Below are 11,252 nucleotides of genomic sequence, written 5' to 3'. Positions count from 1 at the left end.
CAACGCAGCTTACTAAACACCACAAATCATAGAATAACAGCATGACTAAGAAAAGGAAACCAACGGTACCCAAACCGGATTAACCCAGTTTAAAACTGGATAATTTATTCTTTTGAAGACTATTAAAAAGTCTAAGAAAGAAATAATAAAACACAAAAAAGTCGAAAGACAAACCCATACCACAAACAATTTGATTTTTGAAAAAAGGACACAACCAACAAAACATAAGAAAAACCACAACAAACCCAACATAAAACGTTGTCACATAACAGGACCTCTCACAAAAACCGCATGCAATCATACTCCCACTCCTGGCCTAACCCACCAGAAGAGGACGTCCTGAGCATGCTCTATAGCCGGCCTAACCCACCGCGCTACATCCACGCTTTGTGACACACACTCCTATTTTTAATAAGAGCTACTCAAGGGTGAGTAACTCTTCAAAATAACTGAAATAAAACAAAAAGTTTTTGTGAAAACAACTAACCAAAATCATAATTAAAAAACATTAAACTAATAAAAGTTTTATAAATTGTAAATTATATTATGCAATATATAGATCAGCATACAACACCAAGGACGAACATCCAAAGACAAAACGACCCCACCACACTCGAAAAAGAATGGCCAACCACAATCGATATGCCGCTCACAAACACAACTCAAAGGATTTAGAGTACGACTTGACTTCGCAGAAAAGGACTTCATTGAACTAGACCAATGACCACCTCGATGTTCAAGTATACGTACAGATCCGAGAAACCAGGCATCCCCTCCACGCACAATCTCCACGCCATTCCCAGACAAGATCAAACACAAAGAAGTTCTCACCAATGAAACAGAAAAACCTGACATAGCCAACCATTCTGAAATCAGATTTGAGTTTGTTGCGAAAACCCAGTCGTTGTCATGAGAAGACACAACGATTGAACCTGGAACTTCTCTAACAAGAGAACCCAGAAGAAATATGATGTTCGCCAAATACCAACGTCCATCATCCATCCTTTGAATTACAGAAAGACTATTCTAAAAAAACTCTGTAAAAACCGGATGGGTGGAACCTGATCTAAACTACATTTTATGATTGGATAAATTAGATATTTTACCAATGTAAAGTATTTAATATTAACCAATCATGATCCATCTGACTAACCATCCACTTATTTGTAAGTGCTGAAATTACTTGTAATTTCAGCACCAGAGAGGTTTGAATTTAACTTAGAAATTAGTTGAACTCTCCCGAGTACTTCAGCAGCCGCAATAAACCAGTATACCCTAGATCTATTGAGCCTAGCAGAGACTAGTTAAACAACCTGAGACTAGATAGTATAAGAGTAAGATTAGGATTGGTATTAGACTAAGAAGTTGCACGAATCTATCCGGCCGAAAATAAGATAGCGTGACGAGCAGACGGTGTACCCTATCCGAAATTACTCTATGAGTTATACACTTCGGTCCTAACTCATTGCACTCGCATTTTTTTTTAAAAAGCTACTGTGTTTTCATATTAACTGAAAGCAAAAAATGCCCTTATGAGAACATTTCACTGTTTGTCAACTTCGTTTTGTATAACTCCGTTACTCCATTTTGTATAATTTCGTTTTGAATATCTCAATTTTCAAGTTGCGCAAAATTTTCTTAACAACTAACTTATGACTTAACTATGATATATAAAAAGCTTTGTAGCATATCTTGAGCCGCATCAAACGATTTCGAATGATCTACAATTCTACACGCTACAAACCCGTTAGCTGTATGTCTTCATTTTTATTCGCGTTTTCTACTACAATTTGATTGCATCCACTGGTAACTTTTCAAACTGATGCGATATTGATGCGCTACAATTTGATTGCTTCCACTCGTAATTTCTCAAAATGATGCGCCATATTTCCCTTTGTGACAAGCTGAAGAGCTATGATACAATTTTTGTTCGAAATCTGGGCTTACAGTAACATGGCTTACATTTCTGGGCTTACATTTCTTTTGTAACTGGTAGCAAATGAATTTGTCTATTTTAATTATCACGCATGGTTTCGAAACTAAGGATAGTTGCAGACAAAAAATTTCAATAATAATGAGCATCATTTCTTAAAATTATTTGTCATTTCAATTTTTTTGCATCTGTTTTGATAAATTTTGATAAAGTGATAAAACGCCAAAAAGTCGGAGCAAGGAGTATGAATTTCGAATGTTTTATTGAATTCTATAAACAAATCATGATGAGAACATTCCATACTCCATTTTGTATATTTTTGTTTTTCGCCACTCCATTTCAACTCCACGTCTACTAAAATTTAATATAGCAATACTGCTTCCATATCTGCTTTATAAAGTCTCTTTAAAAATTCGAGAACGGAAAACGTTCTGTAGTGATAAACTTTTGCGAATTCGGTTTGAGTTTAACAATATGATGCTGAAAATTAAGCTTGCCTGAAAACATATCAACAAGTTTCTCAATTTCTTTCTTACCAGCTAACTTATGACTTAACTATAATATTATAAAAAAGAAATTTGTTGGATATCTTGAGCCGCATCAAACGATTTTCAATGATTTTTTGAGGTCTTCGTTTTCGGTCACGTTTCTAAGTACACTTTGATCACATCCACTGGTAACTTCTCAAATTAATGTGGTATTGATGCGCTACACTTTGATGGCATTCACTGGTAACTTCTCAAATTGATGCGCCTCATATTTTTTTTGTGACAAACTTAAGTAATATGACAGAATTTTTTTCGAGTTCTGGGCTTATAACGAGTAGCAATTAAATATGCCTGTTTTTTCCATCGCAGATAATTTTTATTAATTTTTCATTCATTGAGAAAATGTACGCAATGTTTAACTGCGTCCGAAAAAACGTGTAAAACGGCGATTCAATGCAGCTGATACGAATTCACATACTGGTGGGTTTTTACTTATATAAAATCAAATATACACATCAATTTACTTTTTTCAATAAAAATGTAAAGTTTTTTAGTTTGCTAGATTTTAAATCTGGCCAAAAGTTCTTCACTATTAGTTTGCTTGAAGGCCAAAAACTTTCATACAGTATCGATTGCCTTCTAATCGAAAGCAGCTTTCAAGTAATTTGCAAGAGATAGTCTCAAATTCAAAAAATACTTGCTCAAAGAAACAGGTATCTTATCAACATCAGTAATTGAAATTGAGTCATCTTCTAGATCTTAAGCTAGTTGAAATTTTTTGACGTTGTTTTTACGATATGTTGTTTCCAAAATTTCCAAATTCATTTCTTCTTTTGCACTACTGCCGTAACTAAATTTTCTAATTTGATTTTTTTGCCATGCAGTATCTGTTTTATTGGCTAGACTTTCTCGCAGACGTGCTTTTTTTGGTTGCCGTGTTTTTGGCAGTATCATTCATTCTTTCTTTAGTTTTTTTTTCTAAATTAGTTAGAGCTATGTGGGTCACGTTGTGCAAATTAGTTACAAACAAACTTGAAAACATTTTTTCAAACAAAAATTTTGTGATAAAATTATATTTTGGGCTCTTTTTCCGTTCCCCTTCCATCCTGCAAATTTTTATATTTGATGTTGCTGTTCATTTTTTCCGATTGCTATGAAAAATGACGTGCAGACTAATTAGGCCATGGCAAACATATTTGGTATTCTTAATTAACCTTGTAAAACAACTCGTTACACCATAAAATCCATGTTTGATTGAGGTGGAGGGTAAGGAAAAAAGCCATTTTTTATTTCCAAGTTTGTTCATAAAACTTGTTCTCGCTTTTAAAACTTGTAGTCGGCATTAAAATCATCATCCAGCTGAACTGACATTCCATGTACAACAATTGTAGTTACGCAATTGCAGTTTGCATCAAATTCGTCAACGACAGCGTGCTTTAAAAAGATATGGCCAAATTTTGTCTTTCATGATTTTTTTTCAAAATGAGATCTATGTCACCACAAAAAATATTCTTGAAGAAACTTAACTGTTTCAAACAAAGCTGGTTTTTTTGAACATAATATGAATTTCTTCAATTGCAAATTTAGGCAGTTGCTAATAAATTGTTATCAAGAACATCTGGGCTCAATTTTTTTTCCTTGCTACGTTTCATAGAAATGTTTGTTTTGTTTTCTTCACAATTTCATAGCTTAATTAGTTTTTCATAAACAAGGCTACACCTCATCCTTTACTGCTACGAACGCAGGAGTTACTAGTTCGTGATAATTTTTATGATCACCTTATTATATGATTATTAAGACAACTTACTTTCATTTGTAAGTTTACTGCATCAAGTATTAATCAAGATAACTGAAATAAAAGTTTATAGTGAAAATGGCTACCGTTCAAAAGGCATAAAAAGTCGGGCCAAATTAAAAAAGAAGATAAAATTAAAAAAGAAATAATTAGATCAACCGAGCACATTTTTTGTTAATTTCTAGGAAAGTTGTAATAACATCACTTTGTGCTGGAATAAGCTTGTGCTGATTGATTTTTAAAAAGAAAAAAATTTCCCTATTTTGAAAGTTTAGTCATTTTGTTAAAATTGATTCCATAGAGGTTAAGCTACAGCTGGATCATTGAGGGTTGTGATACTGCTACTGCAATAGCAGTAATGATGATGTAACCATAACCTTCAGTGTTATAACTATTTTATTATTATAAGTGTCCAAGGTCATTTAGATCTGAGACTTTCGGTACACAGCGGAGAGTTCAGAGCATGAAATTGAGAACCGCTTTCAGTAGCTAAAAAAAGAGAAAAACTATCTGTTCAAAGCCAAGAAAATACTCTTTGAATTACCAATTAGTTTTTCAACAAGATACTTCGTAGGACATCACAAGGGTCTTTTGTCGATACGAGCAATCTTGATGAAATATAGGATAATCTCTTTCTCCAGACATATTCAAATTTCCATTAAAAGCTTGTAACAGAAAAATGATTTTTTGAGCTTAAAATTTGATTTGTTCACCGGTGATCATTTTGATACAGTCTTTGAGTTTTGGAAAATGGCGCAAAATGATTACTCAATATCTATTTAGAACGCTACGCTAATTGTTAAATGCATTGCATAAACTGTTCTTAAGGCCTCATTCGAAACTGAATCTTGGTTGATTTTTGCCAGAAAAAAAACAGAATATCAACCAAGGCTGAAACCATCTGGTTTATTGACACAAAGGCAGTCAGAAGAAGCTCACGACAAACCAAGAGTGAAGAACCACAACGTTTTGGGGACCCAGTAAAGCATTCCGTCGTGGAAATTTCATAAGAACTATCAGAATGAGCACTCTTAAAAGCGGCCCTAGAAGAGTACAGAAGACGGTTAACAGAGTTCAAGACACGGAATGATAGGCCAATAGAGTCGAGATTGAGTCTAGTGACGAGACATCTCTTCAAAAGAAAATTCGGTTATGCCACGTTGGACAAAGTAGTGGACTGGAACCCTAGCTGGAGATAGAACTGGACGAAAACTAAAGGAATAAACAATTTTGCAAACAGACAGTTACTAAACTTTTAAAAACTGAGCTTTCAAAATGCTTGCTATTATAAATTATTTCTTGTATCAGAAAAAAAATTCACTCGAGGGGGTATGTGATAGTGCTTCTGTAATAGCAATAATGATTCTGTAACCATAACCTTCAGTGTTATAATTTTTTATTATTATAAGTGTCCAAGGTCATTTAGATCTGAGACTTTTGGTACACAGCGGAAAGTTCAGAGCATTAAATTGAGAACCGCTCTCAGTAGCTAAAAAAAGAGAAAAGTTATCTGTTCAAAGCCAAGAAAATACTCTTTGAATTACGTTTTAGTTTTCCAACAAGATACCTCGTAGGATATCACATGGCGCAGCCAGTAAGATTCTCAGCTCAGGACAACCGGGAATTCCAGTATTTTGGGCGACAGCTAATCTAGACCCACCATGGCAATTCAAGATCTGGTTGGAACAATTTCTAATGGCGTTAACGGTGAAAAAAAATGTCAACCCATAAATTGCTGGAGGACCCAAAATGTCGACCCAGAAATGCTGGAGGACCCAAAAGACATACTGGAAGAACGACCACCAAAACCAGCGACACCACGCGAGGGAGACGATAACAGCCAGAATTCTCAGAGACAAATTAGCAAGAGATCGTGTTATTTTTCTGGAGGATGAGGAGAGAAGAACACGGGGACAAGGGTAGGTCACAATGTTTATTATAATGAGGTACAGAAGAAGCTTGTATCCAGATTATTCCTCTCTCTAGGAACAGAAGGAAAGAAAAGATTCCTATAGAAAAACCCACATGCTAAAATTTCCAAAATGTCATTCAACGAAATTACGGAACTAGCATCGGCTTCAATCCAAAAGAATAAATGTCTAACGTATGAAAAGTACAATCTCTTTACAAATACGCAAGAACCAGGGGAAAGTTTGGAAACATTCCATGCGGCGCTATCTGCTCCGGCAGCACGGTCCGAATTAGAAATCCTTGAAATTGAAAACCATTCAAGTATCTCCATTTCAGGCACACTTCGGCAGACTTCCAAAAAATAAATTTAAGATTCTACCTGACAAGTTTATAACTAACTCTGACTATTAAACAAACAACACCTGGAACGATTGGCATTGAAGGCGTCACAGCTCAAATGGAGAATCGATCAACCCAGAAAAAACTTGAAGATCGTAAGAAAGGGAGAGCTCAGCAGAGACACCAGCCCGCTGTACAAGCATCGACTGTACATAGATCGGGACCGCCAGCGAGTGAAAGCACTCATGGAGCTAGCTGTTGGAGGCGAACGCTCGGTGGAACGAGAAGCGTAGAGACGCAGCGAAGAACGACATCCGAAGACTTGTGGACACAAATGGACAGTCAAACCCTGAGCTCCGAAAAGAGATGATTTACTCGTGGGAGAAGGGATTCATCGAAGATTAAAAAGATAATCCTACACATTTTTGGAAAAAAACTATTATGCGTGAAGACAACTTAAGGAAGATTGGGGAAGCGCTCAAAAAGCCGTTAAAAGGAAAAAAACAGCGAAAACGGGATCGGCAGAAAAGACTTTGGCAGGATCGATATACCGGATATCAGACATCGCACAAGCAAAAATCAATCTACAGCAGGACCAGGCTCAGGGAGCAGGAAAAAGCCCGTCAGCATAGCCACGCAAGAAGCTGCAGAAGATCAGTTCCCTCGAAAAGCTGGAGGAAAGCAATTCTGATGAAGAACTGAAACGGCAGGTTGAGCTGGCAGACTTTGTAGTCCCTATAGACCAGTTTAAGCAAAGCCAAACCATAGTATTATCTGAAGTCATCAAATCAGGGGGGCTTAAACCTTGCCATCAAGAAAGCCAAAACAAATACAGGGGGACCGAGTTCGTCAAGTGGACCGAAAACACAAGAAGAGGTCGCATAAAGGAAAACGGAGAAAAAACCAAAGACCAAAAAGCAAGACGATAAGGAAAAGCCAGAAACAACAACTAAACAAACTGCTACGGCAGCTGCCCCAGACAGCAACCCACAATCAAGCTCAACGGCAAAAAGCAAACAGAAAACGAAACTGAAGAAAATAGATTTGGCCACTAAACCCGAGAATATTCTGGGCACATTCCAAAATAGAAACCTGGCACCGGCGGAGTGGGAAACTCTGACAGATCAGGTACTCAAGAGGGGGTACAAAAGGTGGCAGACGAACTTCGAGGAAAAAATTAGTCAGTTGGAGAAAAAGATTAAAAATTCGAACCTCCACAGGGTTAAAAGACGTGGAAGACGCAGGGGTTAGAAGAAACTCACGACAAACCAAGAGTAAAGAACCAAAACGTTTTGGGGGCCCAGTAAAGCATTCCATCAAGAAAAATTTCATTTGAACTATCAGGATGAGCACTCTTAAAAGCGGCCTTAGAAGAGTACAGAAGACGGTTAACAGAGTTCAAGACACGGAATGATAGGCCAATAGAGTCGAGATTGAGTCTAGTGGAGAGACATCTCTTCAGAAGAAATTTCGGTTATGCCACGTTGGACAAAGTAGTGGACTGGAACCCTAGTTGGAGATAGAACTGGACGAAAACTAAAGGAATAAACAATTTTGCAAACAGACGGTTACTAAACTTTTAAAAACGGAGCTTTAAAAACGCTTGCTATTATAAATTATTTCTTGTATCAGAAAAAAAAATTCACTCGAGGGGGTATGTGATAGTGCTTCTGTAATAGCAATAATGATTCTGTAACCATAACCTTCAGTGTTATAATTTTTTTATTATTATAAGTGTCCAAGGTCATTTAGATCTGAGACTTTTGATACACAGCGGAGAGTTCAGAGTATGAAATTGAGAACCGCTCTAAGTAGCTAAAAAAAACAGAGAAAAACTATCTGTTCAAAGCCAAGAAAATACTCTTTGAATTACCAATTAGTTTTTCAACAAGATACCTCGTAGGATATCACAAGGGTATCTTGCCGATACGAGCAATCTTGATGAAATATAGGATAATCTTTTTCTCCAGACATATTCAATTTTCAATTTAAATTTTTTAACAGAAAAATGATTTTTTGAGCTTAAAATTTGATTTGCTTACCGGTGATCATTTTGATACAGTCTTTGAGTTTTGGAAAATAGCGCAAAAATGATTACTCAATATCTATTTAGAACGCTACGCTAACTGTTAAATGCATTGCATAAACTGTTTTTAAGGTCTCATTCGAAACTGAATCTTGGTTGATTTTTGCCAGAATAAAACAGAATATCAACCAAGGTTGAAACCATTTGGTTTATTGAAACGAAGGCATCTTTTGTTCAATATTCAACTAAAGTGTCAAAGTCATTTTGCTCTGATTGTAAGTCACTCTGCTCTTCTGGAAGTAAACCATTTTCTACATAATACGAATATACTGTTCTTTCTATCCACTCGGAAAAGTAAGGAACACTTGCAAAGTAACTTCCACCTAGGAAGCAATTAATCAGCGGAATATTTCCGAATCTCCGCTCACAGCGACGGAAAAAACTCGCGACACCGTAAACACATTGAGGTTTGTTCTCTGGAAACTCTCCGAACATAAAAAGAGGTCCCCCGCTGTCGCCGAAGTAAATGTTATCATCTCGGAACGCCCCCAGTCGCCGAGTGCAGACAAGGTCGGCGCGACATTTTACCAAGTAGTCCCAACAACATCCGGCTCTTCTTTGATACAGGAGAATTTCCTTCATCTGAGGCGAAAAGGTCCGCTCGTTCAGCCGAGCATATCCCGTTCCACAGAAGCCGAAAATGGGGCACTCGGAAACTATTTCAAGGCAAATGGGCAAAACGTGGTCTCCGGGAAAGGTGTGGTTGTACACTTTAATCAGAGCAATGTCATTAAATAGTCGGTGTTTGTTTACTCTAAACGCCTCATTGTTTTAGTTTTCTTTCGCTCATGGGGGAGGGGGGGTGTAGAAAAAGAACCTGCTAGCATTTCAAAAACTCATTAGAGAAAAACGCTCGGCATTCCTTATTTTACGATTTCGCTTTTAACTTTTTTAAGTTCTGGATCATTGTTAATTGATAAAAGGGGCTTTTTAATCGATATTAGCCGCTGCCCCCCTCCCCGTCTTCCCCCAGAATCAGAAAAGAGAGCCCTCGTGTAGACAACTCAAGAGAGCCCTCATGTAGACTGTAGACATACGTGTAGTCGGCGTACCAAAAGATCTGCTCCACCAGTACTTCAGTTTTCTCACTGTCCTCTTCAGTGAAATCTCCTGTCCTCACAGCAATATCATTAGCTACAATAAAACACATTTTTTTGGTTCCGAAGTTCGAAGAAAAGGACAGAATATGTGTGTTCAAGATGGTTTTATTAAAATTATAAGTTTCAGCTTCTGATATAACTTCGATAATGCCAGAAATAAGTACACGATGTTTGAGAAAATGTATTTTATTGCAGTTGGCGCGACATTATTTTTTCTGAAAAATCTCCAAAAGCGCTGAAATTGTTTTTTTTAAGTTTTCGGAATTTTTAATGGTTTTGGCGTTTTCAGGAGAGGGCTCTTAAAACTCGCTGTCTAAAAATGGACAAACTTTTTCAACAAACCGAAGCAACGACAAACGTTTCGTCTTGCAATTTCATTTGAACATTGAAGTTTCTTAGAGCGCGTGGAAAACAAATTTGGCCGAACTAAGAAAGAGTTTCAATAGGAATAAACTGTCAAAAATTTTGTGAATAACCAAACATGAGCCCTTCACCCCATGCACGCCATAACCCCCCTCCCCCGCCTCCAAAAACCCTAGGTCACCCCCCCCCCCCCCCCTGAACACCTGAAGACACCAACGGTGTATGTGGCTGACACAATGTGCCGCTGTGAGCACCCACTCCTCGTGGATGATGGTACCTCCACACATCAATTTTCTGTCGGCACTCGGCGTCAGTTGAGTCACTTGCACATAAAATAGTCGAGCTGGACTACGGTGACCTCCAAGAACTGTCGAAATACGAGATTTATTCACACTAGTGGGCCCAACGGGAATAGAAACTTCCGGCTTTACTTGGATGGACACAAAACAACAATATAACACGAATATGAATAGGTTTTTCGGAGTAAGAAAATTGAAAGAAGTATTCATTTGAGTAAGTTCAACAACAATGAACTTTTGTACTTGCTTGTGGCTCGCTAATATTTGCACAACATAACGATGGTCGAAATGTTACTATAATAGCTTGTTGTTCCAACTTTTTGTTCCGACTTTCGATACGACAGTAATTGTTCCGACTTTCGATACGAAAGTAACGGAATAATTGTGCTCGGGGTGGGTTTTTTTTTTCTTCAGACAAATTTCGACTTTTTAACTAGCCATTTTTGACGGAATTTTTTTATATCATTCAAAAGGTATTGTTATCCTGAGCTTAAATTTGAAAAGATATTTCACCTGTGATCATTTTTCGTAAAGTTATGAGGGTTTAAAGATTGCCATTTTGGCCATTTTGACCAATTTGGGACAATTAACGCGCGATATAATGCGCGCTATTAACGCGTAAGCGGAGATTTAATCCCTCTTATAAATCGTTCCAAATTGGTTGAACGAAGCTTATTTGCTATAATTGATTTGTTACAAGGAACGAAATATGTCTTTTTGTACTTTTAATGGCGTGTGGGGTGATGATTTTCATAAAAAATTGCAAATTTTAGAAAAAAAACTTCATTTTATTTTATTTCATTTAATTTTTTAATGTTTTTACTGCTGCTGCTGCTCCATAAACCTTAAAAAGCAGTCGGAACATTCAGGGCTTCGCCCTGATACGAGCAGTCTTGTTATTATTAGTTTACTTTTTGTTCCGGCCTTTTCGAAGCATT

General features: G+C 37.0%; 1 long non-coding RNA gene across 1 annotated transcript; it reads right to left on the bottom strand.

Annotated features, from left to right (window-relative positions):
• Positions 1-8,625: 8,625 nt before the first annotated feature.
• On the bottom strand, positions 8,626-10,615 carry LOC134857180 (uncharacterized). The gene is made up of 3 exons (XR_010164879.1): positions 10,233-10,615; positions 9,590-9,686; positions 8,626-9,306 (listed from the first exon to the last, which is right to left on the bottom strand). It is a non-coding gene; the product is annotated as an uncharacterized LOC134857180 (long non-coding RNA).
• Positions 10,616-11,252: the final 637 nt, after the last annotated feature.

This window comes from Symsagittifera roscoffensis, chromosome 1, assembly GCF_963678635.1.
Source record: "Symsagittifera roscoffensis chromosome 1, txSymRosc1.1, whole genome shotgun sequence".
NCBI lineage: Eukaryota > Metazoa > Xenacoelomorpha > Acoela > Convolutidae > Symsagittifera > Symsagittifera roscoffensis.
Note: the sequence above shows the minus strand (reverse complement) of the source record. Positions and strands in the feature narration are given on the sequence as shown.